This window comes from Chiloscyllium punctatum, chromosome 33, assembly GCF_047496795.1.
Source record: "Chiloscyllium punctatum isolate Juve2018m chromosome 33, sChiPun1.3, whole genome shotgun sequence".
Taxonomy (NCBI): Eukaryota; Metazoa; Chordata; class Chondrichthyes; order Orectolobiformes; family Hemiscylliidae; genus Chiloscyllium; species Chiloscyllium punctatum.
The window spans coordinates 75,302,109-75,322,595 of NC_092771.1; positions in this window are offsets into that span (position 1 = coordinate 75,302,109).

The window sequence follows — 20,487 nt, forward strand, 5'->3', positions numbered from 1 at the left end:
CTCCAAAACTTTCCCATTCACATACCCATCGAGCTGAATTTTAAATGTTGCAATTGTACTACCCTCCACCACTTCCTCTGACAGTTCATTCCATTCATGGACCACCCTCTGAGGGAACAAGTTGCCCCTTAGATCTCTTCCATATCTTTCCCCTCTCACACTAAACCTCTGCCCTCTAGTTCTGGACTCCCCTACAGCGAGGAAAAGACTTTGTCAATTTTTCCTATCCATGCCCGTCTTGATTTTATAAACCTCGATAAAGTCACCCCTCAGCCTCTGATGCTCCAGGGAAAACAGCCTCAGCCTATTCCGCCTCTCCCCGTGGCTCAAATCCTCTGGTTTATGTTACAGAATAACAGATATCCCGGAGTGAGTTATAGCCTGGAATCTAATTGAGGGGTTCTGAGTGGTTTATACACAGAATAACAGATATCTCGGAGTGAGTTACAGTCTGGAATCTAATTGAGGGGTTCATAGTGGATTATATACTGAATAACAGATATCCCGGAGTGAGTTACAGTCTGGAAACTATTTGAGGGGTTCAGGGTGGTTTATATACAGAATAACAGTTATCCCGGAATGAGTTACAGCCTGGAATCTAATTGAGGGGTTCAGAGTGGTTTATATACAGAATAGCAGATATCCTGGGGTGAGTAACAGTCTGGATCTAATTGAGGCCTTCAGAGTGGTTTATGTACAGAATAACAGATATCCCGGAGTGAGTTACAGCCTGGAATCTAATTGAGGGGTTCAGAGTGGTTTATATACAGAATAACAGATATCCCGGAGTGAATTACACCCTGGAATCTAATTGAGGGGTGCAGAGTGGTTTATATACAGAATAACAGATAGCCCGGAATGAGTTACGGTTTGGAATCTAATTGAGGGGTTCAGAGTGGATTATATACAGAAGAACAGATAACCCAGGGTGAGTTACAGCCTGGAATCTAATTGAGGGGTTCAGAGTGGTTTATATACAGAATAACAGAGAGCCCGGAATGAGTTACAGTTTGGAAACTAATTGAGGGGTTCAGAGTGGTTTATATACAAATTAACAGATAACCCAGGGTGAGTTTCGGCCTGGAATCTAAGAGAGGAGTTTTGAGTGGTTTATATACGGAATAACAGATAGCCCAGGGTAAGTTCCAGCCTGGAATCTAATTGAGGGGTTCAGAGTGGTTAATATACAAAATACCAGAAAGCCCAGGGTGAGTTACAGCCTGGAATCTAATTGAGGGGTTCAGGGTGGTTTATACACAGAATAACACATATCCCGGAGTGAGTTCTAGCCTGGAATCTAATTGAGGGGTTCAGAGTGTTTTATGTAAAGAATAACAGATAGCCCGGAGTGAGTTACAGCCTGGAATCTAATTGAGGGGTTCAGAGTGGTTTATCTACAGAATAACAGATATCCCGGAGTGAGTTACAGCCTGGAATCTAAGAGCGGGGTTCAGAGTGGTTTATATACAGAATAACAGATATCCCGGAGTGAGTTAAAGTCTGGAATCTAATTGAGGGGTTCAGAGTGGTTTATACACAGAAAAACAGTTATCCCGGAGGGAGTTACAGCCTGGAATTTAATTGAAGGGTTCAGAGTGGTTTATATACAGAATAACAGATATCCCGGAGTGAGTTACAGCCTGGAATCTAATTGAGGGGTTCAGAGTGGTCTATCTACAGAATAACAGATATCCCGGAGTGAGGTAAAGTCTGGAATCTAATTGAGGGGTTCAGAGTGGTTTATACACAGAAAAACAGTTATCCCGGAGGGAGTTACAGCCTGGAATTTAATTGAAGGGTTCAGAGTGGTTTATATACAGAATAACAGATATCCCGGAGTGAGTTCTCGCCTGGAATCTAATTGAGGGGTTCAGAGTGTTTTATGTGAAGAATAACAGATAGCCCGGAGTGAGTTACAGCCTGGAATCTAATTGAGGGGTTCAGAGTGGTTTATCTACAGAATAACAGATATCCCGGAGTGAGTTAAACTCTGGAATCTAATTGAGGGGTTCAGAGTGGTTTATATACAGAATAATAGACATCCCGGAGTGAGTTTCAGCCTGGAATCTAATTGAGGGGTTCAGAGTGGTTTATATGCAGAATAACAGATAGCCTGGAGTGAGTTACAGCCTGCAATCTAATCGAGGGGTTCAGAGTGGTTTATATACAGAATAACAGATAGTCCAGTGTGAGTTACAGCCTGGAATCTAATTGAGGGGTTCAGAGTGGTTTATATACAGAATAACAGATAGCCCGGAATGAGTTAAAGCCTGGAATTTAATCGAGGGGATCGGGGTGGTTTATATACAGAAAACAGATACCCTGGAGTGAGTTAAGGCATGGAATCTTATTGAGGGGTTCAGACCTGTTTATATACAGAATAACAGATAGCCCGGGGGGAGTTACAGCCTGGAATCTAATCAAGGGGTTCAGTGTGGTTTATGGAGAGAATGTAGTGAGTCACAAAAACGCGGAGTCATACACTCCTAGGGATGTACAGCATGGAAACAGACCCTTTGGTCCAACCCGTCTATGCCGACCAGATATCCTAACCTACTCTAGTCTCTTTTTCAAGCACTTGGCCCATCTCCCTCCAAAACTTTCCCATTCACATACCCATCGAGCTGAATTTTAAATGTTGCAATTGTACTACCCTCCACCACTTCCTCTGACAGTTCATTCCATTCATGGACCACCCTCTGAGGGAACAAGTTGCCCCTTAGATCTCTTCCATATCTTTCCTCTCTCACACTAAACCTCTGCCCTCTAGTTCTGGACTCCCCTACAGCGAGGAAAAGACTTTGTCAATTTTTCCTATCCATGCCCGTCTTGATTTTATAAACGTCGATAAAGTCACCCCTCAGCCTCTGATGCTCCAGGGGAAACAGCCTCAGCCTATTCCGCCTCTCCCCGTGGCTCAAATCCTCTGGTTTATGTTACAGAAAAACAGATATCCCGGAGTGAGTTATAGCCTGGAATTTAATTGAGGGGTTCTGAGTGGTTTATATACAGAATAACAGATATCCCGGAGTGACTTACAGCCTGGAATCTAATTGAGGGGTTCAGAGTGGTTTATATACAAAAGAACAGATATCTCGGAGTGAGTTACAGTCTGGAATCTAATTGAGGGGTTCAGAGTGGATTATATACTGAATAACAGATATCCCGGAGTGAGTTATAGTCTGGAAACTATTTGAGGGGTTCAGGGTGGTTTATATACAGAATAACAAATATCCCGAAGTGGGTTACAGCCTGGAATCTAATTGAGGGGTTCAGAGTGGTTTATATGGAGAATAACAGATATCCCGGAGTGAGTTACAGCCTGGAATCTAATTGAGGGGTTCAGAGTGGTTAATATACCAAATACCAGAAAGCCCAGGGTGAGTTACAGCCTGGAATCTAATTGAAGCGTTAAGAGTGGTTTATATACAGAATAACAGATATCCCGGAGTGAGTTACAGTTTGGAATCTAATTGAGGGGTTCAGAGTGGTTTATATACAGAATAACAGATAACCCAGGGTGTGTTACAGCCTCCAATCTAATAGAGGGGTTCAGAGTGGTTTTTATACAGAATAACAGATAGCCCGGAATGAGTTACAGTTTGGAATCAAATTGAGGGGTTCACAGTGGTTTATATACAGAATAACAGATAACCCAGGGTGCGTTACGGCCTGGAATCTAATAGAGGGGTTTAGAGTTGTTTATATACAGAATGATAGATATCCCGGAGTGAGTTACAGCCTGGAATCTAATTGAGGGGTTCAGAGTGGTTTATATACAAAATACCAGAAAACCCAGGGTGCGTTACAGCCTGGAATCTAATTGAGGGGTTCAGGGTGGTTTATGCACAGAATAACAGATATCCCAGAGTGAGTAACAGTCTGGAATCTAATTGAGGGGTTCAGAGTGGTTTTTATACAGAATAACAGATAGCCCGGAGAGAATTCTAGGCTGGAATCTAATTGAGGGGTTCAGAGTGTTTTATATACAGAATAACAGATATCCCGGAGTGCGTTACAGACTGTAATATGATTGAGGGTTTCAGAGTGGTTTATATACAGACTAAAAGATATCCCGGAGTGAGTTACAGTCTGGAATGCAATTGAGGGGTTCAGAGTGGTTTATATGCAGAATAATAGATATCTCGGAGTGAGTTACAGCCTGGAATCTAATTGAGGGCTTCAGGGTGGTTTATATACAGAATAACAGATCGCCTGGAGTGAGTTACAGCCTGGAATCTAATTGAGAGATTCAGAGTCGTTTTTTACAGAATAACAGATATCCCGGAGTGAGTTACAGTCTGGAATCTAATTGAGGGGTTCAGAGTGGTTTATATACAGAATAACAGGTAGTCCAGAGTGAGTTACAGCCTGGAATCTAATTGAGGGGTTCAGAGTGATTTATACACAGAATAACAGATAGCCTGGAGTGAGTTACAGCCTGGAATCTAATTGAGGGGTTCAGAGTGGTTTATATACAGAATAACAGATAGCCCGGAGTGAGTTAAAGCCTGGAATTTAATCGAGGGGATCGGGGTGGTTTATATACAGAAAACAGATACCCTGGAGTCAGTTTAGGCATGGAATCTAATTGAGGGGTTCAGGCCTGTTTATCTACAGAATAACAGATATCCCGGAGTGAGTTACAGCCTGGAATCTAATTGAGGGGTTCAGGGTGGTTTATATACAGAATAAGAGATATCCTGGAGTGAGTTACAGTCTGGATCTAATTGAGGCCTTCAGAGTGGTTTATACTCAGAATAACAGATAGCCCGGTGTGAGTTACAGCCTGGAATCTAATTGAGGGGTTCAGAGTGGTTTATAAACAGAATAACAGATATCCCGGAATGAGTTACATCCTGGAATCTAATTGAGGGGTTCAGAGTGGTTTATATACAGAATACCAGATATCCTGGGGTAACAGTCTGGATCTAATTGAGGCCTTCAGAGTGGTTTATGTACAGAATAACAGATATCCCGGAGTGAGTTACACCCTGGAATCTAATTGAGGGGTTCAGAGTGGTCTATATACAGAATAACAGATAGACCGGAATGAGTTACGGTTTGGAATCTAATTGAGGGGTTCAGAGTGGTTTATATACAGAATAACAGAGAGCCCGGAATGAGTTACAGTTTGGAATCTAATTGAGGGGTTCAGAGTGGTTTATATACAAATTAACAGATAACCCAGGGTGAGTTTCGGCCTGGAATCTAAAAGAGGAGTTTTGAGTGGTTTATATACAGAATAACAGATAGCCCAGGGTGAGTTACAGCCTGGAATCTAATTGAGGGGTTCAGAGTGGTTTATATACAGAATAACAGATATCCCGGAGTGAGTTCTAGCCTGGAATCTAATTTATTGGTTCAAAGTGTTTTATGTAAAGAATAACAGATAGCCTGGAGTGAGTTACAGCCTGGAATTTAATTCAGGGGTTCAGAGTGGTTTATCTACAGAATAACAGATATCCCGGAGTGAGTTACAGCCTGGAATCGAAGAGCGGGGTTCAGAGTGGTTCATATACAGAATAACAGATATCCGGAGTGAGTTAAAGTCTGGAATCTAATTGAGGGGTTCAGAGTGGTTTATATACAGAATAATAGATATCCCGGACTGAGTTACAGTCTGGAATCTAATTGAGGGCTTCAGGATGGTTTATATACAGAGTAACGGATATCCCGGAGTGTGTTACCGCCTGGAATCTAATTGAGGGGTTCAGAGTGGTTAATATACCAAATACCAGAAAGCCCAGAGTGAGTTACAGCCTGGAATCTAATTGAAGGGTTAAGAGTGGTTTATATACAGAATAACAGATAACCCAGGGTGAGTTACAGCCTGGAATCTGATTGATGGGTTCAGAGTGGTTTTTATACAGAATAACAGATAGCCCGGAATGAGTTCGAGGCTGGAATCTAATTGAGGGGTTCAGAGTGTTTTATATACAGAATAACAGATAGCCCGGAGTGCGTTACAGCCTGTAATATGATTGAGGGGTTCAGAGTGGTTTATATACAGACTAAAAGATATCCCGGAGTGAGTTACAGTCTGGAATCCAATTGAGGGGTTCAGAGTGGTTTATATACAGAATAATAGATATCTCGGAGTGAGTTACAGCCTGCAATCTAATTGAGGGCTTCAGGGTGGTTTATATACAGAATAACAGATCGCCTGGAGTGAGTTACAGCCTGGAATCTAATTCAGAGGTTCAGAGTGGTTTATATACAGAATAACAGATATCCCGGAGTGAGTTACAGCCTGGAATCTAATTGAGGGGTTCAGAGTGCCTTATATACAGAATAACAGATCGTCCAGTGTGAGTTGCAGCCTGGAATCTAATTGAGGGGTTCAGAGTGGTTTATATAACGAATAACAGGTAGTCCAGAGTGAGTTATAGCCTGGAATCTAATTGAGGGGTTCAGAGTGGTTTATCTACAGAATAACAGATATCCCGGAGTGAGTTTCAGCCTGGAATCTAATAGCGGGGTTCAGAGTGGTTTATATACAGAATAACAGATATCCCGGAGTGAGTTTCAGCCTGGAATCTAATTGAGGGGTTCAGAGTGGTTTATGTACAGAATAACAGATAGCCTGGAGTGAGTTACAGCCTGCAATCTAATCGAGGGGTTCAGAGTGGTTTATATACAGAATAACAGATAGTCCAGTGTGAGTTACAGCCTGGAATCTAATTGAGGGGTTCAGAGTGGTTTATATACAGAATAACAGATAGCCGGAGTGAGTTAAAGCCTGGAATTTAATCGAGGGGATCGGGGTGCTTTATATACAGAAAACAGATACCCTGGTGTGAGTTAAGGCATGGAATCTTATTGAGGGGTTCAGACCTGTTTATATACAGAATAACAGATAGCCCGGGGGGAGTTACAGCCTGGAATCTAATCAAGGGGTTCAGTGTGGTTTATGGACAGAATGTAGTGAGTCACAAAATCGCGGAGTCATACACTCCTAGGGATGTCCAGCATGGAAACAGACCCTTTGGTCCAACCCGTCTATGCCCCGACCAGATATCCTAACCTACTCTAGTCTCTTTTTCAAGCTCTTGGCCCATCTCCCTCCAAAACTTTCCGATTCACATACCCATCGAGCTGAATTTTAAATGTTGCAATTGTACTACCCTCCACCACTTCCTCTGACAGTTCATTCCATTCATGGACCACCCTCTGAGTGAACAAGTTGCCCCTTAGATCTCTTCCATATCTTTCCCCTCTCACACTAAACCTCTGCCCTCTAGTCCTGGACTCCCCTACAGCGCGGAAAAGACTTTGTCAATTTTTCCTATCCATGCCCGTCTTGATTTTATAAACCTCGATAAAGTAACCCCTCAGCCTCTGATGCTCTAGGGAAGACAGCCTCAGCCTATTCAGCCTCTCCCCGTGGCTCAAATCCTCTGGTTTATGTTACAGAATAACAGATAGCCCGGAGTGAGTTACAGTCTGGAATCTAATTGAGGGGTTCAGAGTGGTTTATATACAGAATAACAGATATCCCGGAGTGAGTTACAGTCTGGAATCTAATTGAGGGCTTCAGGGTGGTTTATATACAGAGTAACAGATATCCCGGAGTGCGTTACAGTCTGGAATCTAATTAAGGGGTTCAGAGTGGTTTATATACAGAATAACAGATAGCCCGGAGTGAGTTAAAGCCTGGAATTTAATCGAGGGGATCGGGGTGGTTTATATACAGAAAACAGATCCCCTGGAGTCAGTTAAGGCATGGAATCTAATTGAGGGGTTCAGGCCTGTTTATCTACAGAATAACAGATATCCCGGAGTGAGTTACAGCCTGGAATCTAATTGAGAGGTTCAGAGTGGTTTATATACAGAATAAGAGATATCCTGGAGTAAGTTACAGTCTGGATCTAATTGTGGCCTTCAGAGTGGTTTATACTCAGAATAACAGATAGCCCGGTGTGCGTTACAGCCTGGAATCTAATTGAGGGGTTCAGAGTGGTTTATATACACAATAACAGATATTCTGGGGTGAGTTACAGTCTGGATCTAATTGAGGCCTTCAGAGTGGTTTATATACAGAATAACAGATATCCCGGAGTGAGTTACAGCCTGGAATCTAATTGAGGCCTTCAGAGTGGTTAATATACAGAATAACAGATAGCCCAGAGTGAGTTACAGCCTGGAATCTAATTGCGGGGTTCAGAGTGGTTTATATACAGAATAATAGACATCCCGGAGTGAGTTTCAGCCTGGAATCTAATTGAGGGGTTCAGAGTGATTTATATACAGAATAACAGATAGCCTGGATTGAGTTACAGCCTGCAATCTAATCGAGGGGTTCAGAATGGTTTATATACAGAATAACAGATAGTCCAGTGTGAGTTACAGCCTGGAATCTAATTGAGGTTTTCAGAGTGGTATATACAGAATAACAGATAGCCCGGAGTGAGTTAAAGCCTGGAATTTAATCGAGGGGATCGGGTGGTTTATATACAGAAAACAGATACCCTGGAGTGAGTTAAGGCATGGAATCTTATTGAGGGGTTCAGACCTGTTTATATACAGAATAACAGATAGCCCGGGGTGAGTTACAGCCTGGAATCTAATCAAGGGGTTCAGTGTGGTTTATGGACAGAATGTAGTGAGTCACAAAATCGCGGAGTCATACACTCCTAGGGATGTACAGCATGGAAACAGACCCTTTGGTCCAACCCGTCTATGCCGACAACATATCCTAACCGACTCTAGTCTCTTTTTCAAGCACTTGGCCCATCTCCCTCCAAAGCTTTCCCATTCACATACCCATCGAGCTGAATTTTAAATGTTGCAATTGTACTACCCTCCACCACTTCCTCTGACAGTTCATTCCATTCATGGACCACCCTCTGAGTGAACAAGTTGCCCCTTAGATCTCTTCCATATCTTTCCCCTCTCACACTAAACCTCTGCCCTCTAGTTCTGGACTCCCCTACAGCGAGGAAAAGACTTTGTCAATTTTTCCTATCCATGTCCGTCCTGATTTTATAAACCTCGATAAAGTCACCCCTCAGCCTCTGATGCTCCAGGGAAAACAGCCTCAGCCTATTCAGCCTCTCCCCGTGGCTCAAATCCTCTGGTTTATGTTACAGAATAACAGATATCCCGGAGTGAGTTATAGCCTGGAATCTAATTGAGGGGTTCTGAGTGGTTTATATACAGAATAACAGATATCCGGAGTGACTTACAGCCTGGAATCTAATTGAGGGGTTCAAAGTGGTTTATACACAGAAGAACAGATATCTCGGAGTGAGTTACAGTCTGGAATCTAATTGAGGGGTTCAGAGTGGTTTATATACAGAATAACAGATAGCCCGGAGTCAGTTACAGTCTGGAATCTATTTGAGGGGTTCAGGGTGGTTTATATACAGAATAACAAATATCCCGAAGTGGGTTACAGCCTGGAATCTAATTGAGGGGTTCAGAGTGGTTTATATACAGAATAACAGATATCCCGGAGTGAGTTACAGTCTGGAATCTAATTGAGGGGTTCAGAGTGGTTTATATACAGAATAATAGATATCCCGGAGTGAGTTACAGTCTGGAATCTAATTGAGTGCTTCAGGGTGGTTTATATACATAGTAACAGATATCCCGGAGTGAGTTACAGCCTGGAATCTAATTGAGGGGTCCAGGGTGGTTTATACACAGAATAACAAATATCCCGAAGTGGGTTACAGCCTGCAATCTAATTGAGGGGATCGGGGTGGTTAATATACCGAATAACAGATAGCCCGGAGTGAGTTAAAGCCTTGAATTTAATCGAGGGGATCGGGGTGGTTAATATACAGAAAACATATACTCTGGAGTGAGTTAAGGCATGGAATCTAATTGAAGGGTTCAGGCCTGTTTATACACAGAATAACAGATTGCCCAGGGTGAGTTACAGCCTGGAATCTAATTGAGGGTTTCAGAGTGGTTTATATACAGAATAACAGATAGCCCGGAGTGAGTTAAAGCCTGGAATTTAATCGAGGGGATCGGGTGGTTTATATACAGAAAACAGATACCCTGGAGTGAGTTAAGGCATGGAATCTTATTGAGGGGTTCAGACCTGTTTATATACAGAATAACAGATAGCCCGGGGTGAGTTACAGCCTGGAATCTAATCAAGGGGTTCAGTGTGGTTTATGGACAGAATGTAGTGAGTCACAAAATCGCGGAGTCATACACTCCTAGGGATGTCCAGCATGGAAACAGACCCTTTGGTCCAACCCGTCTATGCCCCAACCAGATATCCTAACCTACTCTAGTCTCTTTTTCAAGCTCTTGGCCCATCTCCCTCCAAAACTTTCCGATTCACATACCCATCGAGCTGAATATTAAATGTTGCAATTGTACTACCCTCCACCACTTCCTCTGACAGTTCATTCCATTCATGGACCACCCTCTGAGTGAACAAGTTGCCCCTTAGATCTCTTCCATATCTTTCCCCTCTCACACTAAACCTCTGCCCTCTAGTCCTGGACTCCCCTACAGCGCGGAAAAAAATTGTCAATTTTTCCTATCCATGCCAGTCTTGATTTTATAAACCTCGATAAAGTAACCCCTCAGCCTCTGATGCTCTAGGGAAGACAGCCTCAGCCTATTCAGCCTCTCCCCGTGGCTCAAATCCTTTGGTTTATGTTACAGAATAACAGATAGCCCGGAGTGAGTTACAGTCTGGAATCTAATTGAGGGGTTCAGAGTGGTTTATACACAGAATAACAGATATCCCGGAGTGAGTTACAGTCTGGAATCTAATTAAGGGGTTCAGAGTGGTTTATATACAGAATAACAGATAGCCCGGAGTGAGTTAAAGCCTGGAATTTAATCGAGGGGATCGGGGTGGTTTATATACAGAAAACAGATCCCCTGGAGTCAGTTAAGGCATGGAATCTAATTGAGGGGTTCAGGCCTGTTTATCTACAGAATAACAGATATCCCGGAGTGAGTTACAGCCTGGAATCTAATTGAGAGGTTCAGAGTGGTTTATATACAGAATAAGAGATATCCTGGAGTAAGTTACAGTCTGGATCTAATTGTGGCCTTCAGAGTGGTTTATACTCAGAATAACAGATAGCCCGGTGTGCGTTACAGCCTGGAATCTAATTGAGGGGTTCAGAATGGTTTTTATACAGAATAACAGATATTCTGGGGTGAGTTACAGTCTGGATCTAATTGAGGCCTTCAGAGTGGTTTATATACAGAATAACAGATATCCCGAAGTGAGTTACAGCCTGGAATCTAATTGAGGGGTTCAGAGTGATTTATATACAGAATAACAGATATCCCGGAGTGAGTTACAGCCTGGAATCTAATTGAGGGGTTCAGGGTGGTTAATATACAGAATAACAGATAGCCCAGAGTGAGTTACAGCCTGGAATATAATTGAGGGGTTCAGAGTGGTTTATATACAGAATAACAGATATCCAGGAGTGAGTTAAAGTCTGGAATCTAATTGAGGGGTTCAGAATGGTTTATATACAGAATAATAGACATCCCGGAGTGAGTTTCAGCCTGGAATCTAATTGAGAGGTTCAGAGTGATTTATATACAGAATAACAGATAGTCCAGTGTGAGTTACAGCCTGGAATCTAATTGAGGGTTTCAGAGTGGTATATACAGAATAACAGATAGCCCGGAGTGAGTTAAAGCCTGGAATTTAATCGAGGGGATCGGGTGGTTTATATACAGAAAACAGATACCCTGGAGTGAGTTAAGGCATGGAATCTTATTGAGGGGTTCAGACCTGTTTATATACAGAATAACAGATAGCCCGGGGTGAGTTACAGCCTGGAATCTAATCAAGGGGTTCAGTGTGGTTTATGGACAGAATGTAGTGAGTCACAAAATCGCGGAGTCATACACTCCTAGGGATGTACAGCATGGAAACAGACCCTTTGGTCCAACCCGTCTATGCCGACAACATATCCTAACCGACTCTAGTCTCTTTTTCAAGCACTTGGCCCATCTCCCTCCAAAGCTTTCCCATTCACATACCCATCGAGCTGAATTTTAAATGTTGCAATTGTACTACCCTCCACCACTTCCTCTGACAGTTCATTCCATTCATGGACCACCCTCTGAGTGAACAAGTTGCCCCTTAGATCTCTTCCATATCTTTCCCCTCTCACACTAAACCTCTGCCCTCTAGTTCTGGACTCCCCTACAGCGAGGAAAAGACTTTGTCAATTTTTCCTATCCATGTCCGTCCTGATTTTATAAACCTCGATAAAGTCACCCCTCAGCCTCTGATGCTCCAGGGAAAACAGCCTCAGCCTATTCAGCCTCTCCCCGTGGCTCAAATCCTCTGGTTTATGTTACAGAATAACAGATATCCCGGAGTGAGTTATAGCCTGGAATCTAATTGAGGGGTTCTGAGTGGTTTATATACAGAATAACAGATATCCGGAGTGACTTACAGCCTGGAATCTAATTGAGGGGTTCAAAGTGGTTTATACACAGAAGAACAGATATCTCGGAGTGAGTTACAGTCTGGAATCTAATTGAGGGGTTCAGAGTGGTTTATATACAGAATAACAGATAGCCCGGAGTCAGTTACAGTCTGGAATCTATTTGAGGGGTTCAGGGTGGTTTATATACAGAATAACAAATATCCCGAAGTGGGTTACAGCCTGGAATCTAATTGAGGGGTTCAGAGTGGTTTATATACAGAATAACAGATATCCCGGAGTGAGTTACAGTCTGGAATCTAATTGAGGGGTTCAGAGTGGTTTATATACAGAATAATAGATATCCCGGAGTGAGTTACAGTCTGGAATCTAATTGAGTGCTTCAGGGTGGTTTATATACATAGTAACAGATATCCCGGAGTGAGTTACAGCCTGGAATCTAATTGAGGGGTCCAGGGTGGTTTATACACAGAATAACAAATATCCCGAAGTGGGTTACAGCCTGCAATCTAATTGAGGGGATCGGGGTGGTTAATATACCGAATAACAGATAGCCCGGAGTGAGTTAAAGCCTTGAATTTAATCGAGGGGATCGGGGTGGTTAATATACAGAAAACATATACTCTGGAGTGAGTTAAGGCATGGAATCTAATTGAAGGGTTCAGGCCTGTTTATACACAGAATTACAGATTGCCCAGGGTGAGTTACAGCCTGGAATCTAATTGAGGGTTTCAGAGTGGTTTATATACAGAATAACAGATAGCCCGGAGTGAGTTAAAGCCTGGAATTTAATCGAGGGGATCGGGTGGTTTATATACAGAAAACAGATACCCTGGAGTGAGTTAAGGCATGGAATCTTATTGAGGGGTTCAGACCTGTTTATATACAGAATAACAGATAGCCCGGGGTGAGTTACAGCCTGGAATCTAATCAAGGGGTTCAGTGTGGTTTATGGACAGAATGTAGTGAGTCACAAAATCGCGGAGTCATACACTCCTAGGGATGTCCAGCATGGAAACAGACCCTTTGGTCCAACCCGTCTATGCCCCAACCAGATATCCTAACCTACTCTAGTCTCTTTTTCAAGCTCTTGGCCCATCTCCCTCCAAAACTTTCCGATTCACATACCCATCGAGCTGAATTTTAAATGTTGCAATTGTACTACCCTCCACCACTTCCTCTGACAGTTCATTCCATTCATGGACCACCCTCTGAGTGAACAAGTTGCCCCTTAGATCTCTTCCATATCTTTCCCCTCTCACACTAAACCTCTGCCCTCTAGTCCTGGACTCCCCTACAGCGCGGAAAAGACTTTGTCAATTTTTCCTATCCATGCCCGTCTTGATTTTATAAACCTCGATAAAGTAACCCCTCAGCCTCTGATGCTCTAGGGAAGACAGCCTCAGCCTATTCAGCCTCTCCCCGTGGCTCAAATCCTCTGGTATATGTTAGAGAATAACAGATATCCCGGAGTGAGTTACAGCCTGGAATCTAATTGAGGGGTTCTGAGTGGTTTATATACAGAATAACAGATATCCGGAGTGACTTACAGCCTGGAATCTAATTGAGGGGTTCAGAGTGGTTTATATACAGAAGAACAGATATCTCGGAGTGAGTTACAGTCTGGAATCTAATTGAGGGGTTCAGAGTGGATTATATACTGAATAACAGATATCCCGGAGTGAGTTACAGCCTGGAATCTAATTGAGGGGTTCAGAGTGGTTTATATACAGAAGAACAGATATCTCGGAGTGAGTTACAGTCTGGAATCTAATTGAGGGGTTCAGAGTGGATTATATACTGAATAACAGATATCCCGGAGTGAGTTACAGCCTGGAATCTAATTGAGGGGTTCAGAGTGGTTTATATACAGAATAACAGATATCCCGGAGTGAGTTACAGTCTGGAATCTAATTGAGGGGTTCAGAGTGGTTTATATCCAGAATAATAGATATCCCGGAGTGAGTTACAGTCTGGAATCTAATTGAGGGCTTCAGGGTGGTTTATATACAGAGTAACAGATATCCCGGAGTGTGTTACAGCCTGGAATCTAATTGAGGGGTTCAGAGTGGGTAATATACCAAATACCAGAAAGCCCAGAGTGAGTTACAGCCTGGAATCTAATTGAAGGGTTAAGAGTGGTTTATGTACAGAATAACAGATATCCCGGAGTGAGTTACAGTTTGGAATCTAATTGAGGGGTTCAGAGTGGTTTATATACAGAATAACAGATAACCCAGGGTGAGTTACAGCCTGGAATCTAATTGAGGGGTTCAGAGTGGTTTATATACAAATTAACAGATAACCCAGGGTGAGTTTCGGCCTGGAATCTAAGAGAGGAGTTTTGAGTGGTTTATATACAGAATAACAGATAGCCCAGGGTGCGTTACAGCCTGGAATCTAATTGAGGGGTTCAGAGTGGTTAATATACAAAATACCAGAAAGCCCAGGGTGAGTTAAAGCCTGGAATCTAATTGAGGGGTTCAGGGTGGTTTATACACAGAATAACAGATATCCCGGAGTGAGTTACAGCCTGGAATCTAATTGAGGGGTTCAGAGTGTTTTATGTAAAGAATAACAGATAGCCCGGAGTGAGTTACAGCCTGGAATCTAATTGAGGGGTTCAGAGTGGTTTATCTACAGAATAACAGATATCCAGGAGTGAGTTACAGCCTGGAATCTAATAGCGGGGTTCAGAGTGGTTTATATACAGAATAACAGATATCCCGGAGTGAGTTAAAGTCTGGAATCTAATTGAGGGGTTCAGAGTGGTTTATATACAGAATAATAGACATCCCGGAGTGAGTTTCAGCCTGGAATCTAATTGAGGGGTTCAGAGTGATTTATGTAAAGAATAACAGATAGCCCGGAGTGAGTTACAGCCTGGAATCTAATTGAGGGGTTCAGAGTGGTTTATCTACAGAATAACAGATATCCAGGAGTGAGTTACAGCCTGGAATCTAATTGAGAGGTTCAGAGTGGTTTATCTACAGAATAACAGATATCCAGGAGTGAGTTACAGCCTGGAATCTAATAGCGGGGTTCAGAGTGGTTTATATACAGAATAACAGATATCCCGGAGTGAGTTAAAGTCTGGAATCTAATTGAGGGGTTCAGAGTGGTTTATATACAGAATAATAGACATCCCGGAGTGAGTTTCAGCCTGGAATCTAATTGAGGGGTTCAGAGTGATTTATATACAGAATAACAGATAGCCTGGAGTGAGTTACAGCCTGCAATCTAATCGAGGGGTTCAGAGTGGTTTATATACAGAATAACAGATAGTCCAGTGTGAGTTACAGCCTGGAATCTAATTGAGGGTTTCAGAGTGGTTTATATACAGAATAACAGATAGCCCGGAGTGAGTTAAAGCCTGGAATCTAATTGAGGGGTTCAGAGTGGTTTATATACAGAATAACAGGTAGCCCAGGGTGAGTTACGGCCTGGAGTCTAATTGAGGGGTTCAGAGTGGTTTATATACAGAATAACAGACAGCCTGGCGTGAGTTACAGCCTGGAATCTAATTGAGGGGTTCAGAGTGGTTTTTCTTTACAAAATATCTGATACCCCGGAGTGAGTTACAGCCTGGAATCTAATTGAGGGGTACAGAGTGGTTTATATACAGAATAGCAGATAGCCCAGGCTGAGTTACAGCCTGGAATCTAATCAAGGGGTTCAGGCTGGTTTATGTTACAGAATAACAGATATCCCGGAGTGAGTTAAAGCCTGGAATGTAATCGAGGGGTTTGGGGTGGTTTATATACAGAAAACAGATAGCCCGGAGTGATTTACAGCCTTGAATCTCGTCAATGGGTTCCCAATTTGAACCCACAGAAGGTCAGTGTGGGATTTGAGAAACCCTTCAATTTGGGATAACGCCTCTCCAGGCATTATTCTGATCCAATGCTCCAAATCTACAATTCAGTGGCTGAGCTCTTTCAGGTTTTGTATATTATGTTTCTCTCATATATTAGGAACTTGGAAAGTAAGGCAGACCTTACTGGAATGTCACATTGTCTCTCCGCATTCACTGTAAAAAGGTTCTGGGATTTACATTTTAACCACCTTCAAAAGAGCTGTCTTCATTTCCTATCTCTGCTGGCATCAATGAATGGAAATGGCTTTTGACACATTGCCCCCTCTCCCTTGCTGAAAGTATTCCTGACACAAATCAGTCAGGCAGACATTTTAGATTTGTCCACAGCCACCATTTTATATCAGCAAAACGATGACATTGAGTTTATAAATAAGGAAAAGCAAGAGAGACTGGCAACATCAATACAGTTTGAAAATATATAAAACATTGAACATGCACACAGAATCACAGACACACCGAATCACACACACAGGGATACAGACACCTTCCAGAAGCTGTCTCCATTTCCTATCTTGCAAGATAATTCATGTTATGATGATGCATTCATGCAGGACAGTAAACAGCTTTTGAGACTTTCCCCATTGTGACAGAAATTCAGCCCCAATCTGAAACTTGGAGATATGTAACAGGACAGAAATGAACCAGCAGCTTTCTGTGTTCCTGCTCCCAATGTAACATTTGACCATTTAGTTTATCTTGTCTTCGGTCAAACATCCAACAAGGATCACTACACAGATCCAATAACAGATCCCCAGGAGTGATTTCCAGACTGGAATCTAATTGAGGGGTTTCGGGTTTACATACAACATATGAGGTACCCAGGAGTGAGGGACAGACTGGAATCTAATCGAGGGGTTCGGGGTGGTTTATATACAGAATAACAGAAAGGCCGGAAAGAGTTATAGCCTGGAATCTAATTGCTGATTTCGGGGTGGATTATGTATAAAATAACAGGCAACCCGGAGTGAGTTATATCCTGGAATCAAAATGAGGGGTTCAGGGTGGTTCATGTACAGAATAACAGGTAGCCCAGAGTGCGTTACAGTCTGGAATCTAATTGAGGGGTTCAGGGTTGTTTATATACAGAATAACAGGTAGCCCGGGGTGAGTTACAGCCTGGAATCTAATTGAGGGGTTCAGAGTGGTTTATATACAGAAGAACAGATATCCCGGAGTGAGTTACAGTCTGGAATCTAATTGAGGGGTTCAGAGTGGTTTATATACAGAATAATAGATATCCCGGAGTGAGTTACAGTCTGGAATCTAATTGAGTGCTTCAGGGTGGTTTATATACATAGTAACAGATATCCCGGAGTGAGTTACAGCCTGGAATCTAATTGAGGGGTCCAGGGTGGTTTATACACAGAATAACAAATATCCCGAAGTGGGTTACAGCCTGCAATCTAATTGAGGGGATCGGGGTGGTTAATATACCGAATAACAGATAGCCCGGAGTGAGTTAAAGCCTGGAATTTAATCGAGGGGATCGGGGTGGTTAATATACAGAAAACATATACTCTGGAGTGAGTTAAGGCATGGAATCTAATTGAAGGGTTCAGGCCTGTTTATATACAGAATAACAGGTAGCCCGGGGTGAGTTACAGCCTGGAATCTAATTGAGGGGTTCAGAGTGGTTTATATACAGAAGAACAGATAGCCCGGGGTGAGTTACAGCCTGGAATCTAATCAAGGGGTTTATGTTACAGAATAACAGATATCCCGGAGTCAGTTTAAGCCTGGAATGTAATCGAAGGGTTCGGGGTGGTCTATATACAGAAAACAGATACCCAGGAGTGAGTTCAGGCATGGAATCTAATTGAGGGGTTCAGGCTTGTTTATATTCAGAATAACATATAGCCCTGAGTGAGCTAATGCCTTGAACCTAATTGAGGAGTTCACAGTGATTTATATACAGAATAACAGATGCCACAGAATGAGATAGAGCCTGGAATCAAATCGAGGTGTTCAGGGTGGGTTATATACAGAATAACAGATAGCCTGGATTGAGTTACAGCTTGGAATCGAATCGAGGTGTTCAGTATGGGTTGCATACAGAATAACAGATAGACTGGAGTGAGTTGTAGATTGCATTCAAATTGAGGGTATTGGGCGATTTATAGACAGAGCAACGATACGAGAGGAGAGAAAGCAGAGGAGAAATTACCCACCATGGACCAACTCAACAATGAGCTGAGCCAGAGAGGATTCAACTGCTGTATGTGGAGGTTTCCATGTGTTCTGAAAGATGGGAGAGATACAGGCAGATACCCACACTTTCTATGATGTTGCAGTCAAATATCTGAAAGACAGAGAATCCCTAAGCAGAGACGCGGAGTTAAACTCAGTTTAAACTCTCTCCATCACACACACACACACACCCACACATGGAAACTGAATATAATGTGGAGAAATGTCCGTGTGCAGCACAGATTTCCAAACTAACTCAGTGACAGACCAAAACCCCGTTCTCTGCCCAGTCCCCACTTCCAGACCCCGGGAGGTTTTATCCCTGACCCAGGGCATGTTTCTGACTGGATATTATTACATTGTAACATGAAGGTACTGAGTGTAACAGTTTGCTACATCCTATCATGTCATCTATTTTGCTGTCAGTGTTTTGTGAATTATATTGAAAACATTGGCAGGTGCAAGAGAATATTCTGGAAGATGATTTGCAGTAAGAATAGAAAAAGCTGAATGTTTCTGTGTAAAATGATGAGAAATTCTGAAGCAGTATTGTTCAGATGCTACAGCTGATCATGTACGTAAACATCAGTAAGTTAACATGATGGTAGTGCCAGCAGATTGGAAGACCAGTGATACATTGATCATTATTGAGATTAGATTGTGTTGGGAACATCAGCTTAACATGACAGGAAGTGGAATCAAATCAATGGGTTCAGGGTGGTTAATATACAGAATACCAGATTGCCCAGAGTGAGTTACAGCCTGGAATCTAATCGAGGGGTTCTGGGTGGTTTATATACAGAATAACAGATAGCGTGGAGTGAGTTCCAGTCTGGACTCGAATCGAGATGTTCAGGGTGGCTTATATATAAAGTAACAGATAGCCCGGAGAGAGTTACAGCCTGGAATCTAATACCAGAATTCAGAGTGGTTTATATACAGAATAACAGATAGCCTAGAGTTAGTTACAGCCTGGAATCTAATTGAGGGGTTCAGAGTGGTTTATATACAGAATAACAGATAGCCCAGGGTGAGTTACAGCCTGGAATCTAATCAAGGGGTTCAGAGTGGTTTATGTGACAGAATAACAGATATCCCGGAGTCAGTTAAAGCCTGGAATGTAATCGCAGGGTTCGGGGTGGTTTATATACAGAAAACAGATACCCTGGTGTGAGTTAAGGCATGGAATCTAATTGAGGGGTTCAGGCTTGTTTATATACAGAATATATATTCAGAATATATATTTCATATTCAGAATAACAGATGGCACGGAGTGAGTTACAGCCTGGAATTGAATCGCGGGGTTCAGGGTGATTTATATACAGAATAACAGATAGCCCAGGGTGAGTTACAGCCTGGAATCTAATCACGGGGTTCAGGGTAGTTTATTTCCAGAATAACAGATAGCCTGGAGTGAGTTACAGCTTGTAATCGAATCGATGTGTTCAGGGTGGGTTCCATACAGAATAACAGATAGCCTGGAGTGAGTTACAGCCTGGATTTGAATCGAGGTGTTCAAGGTGGGTGAAATACAAAATGGCAGATAGCCCAGAGTGAGTTACAGCCTGGAATCTAATCGCGGGGTTCGGGGGTTAAAATACAGAATAACAGAAAGCCTGGAGTGAGTTACAGCCTGGATTTGAATCGAGGTGTTCAAGGTGGGTTATATACAAAATAACAGATAGCCCAGAGTGAGTTACAGCCTGGAATCTAATCGCGGGGTTCAGGGTGGTTTATATACAGAATAACAGATAGCCTGGAGTGAGTTGCAGATTGCATTCAAATTGAGGGTATTGGGCGATTTATAGACAGAGCAACGGGATACGAGGGAGGGAAAGCAGAGGAGAAATTATCCACCATGGACCAACTCAACAATGAGCTGAGCCAGAGAGGATTCAACTGCTTTATGTGGAGGTTTCCATGAGTTCTGAAAGATGGGAGAGAAACAGGCAGATACCCACACTTTCTATGATGTTGCAGTCAAATATCTGAAAGACAGGGAATCCCTAAGCAGAGACGCAGAGTTAA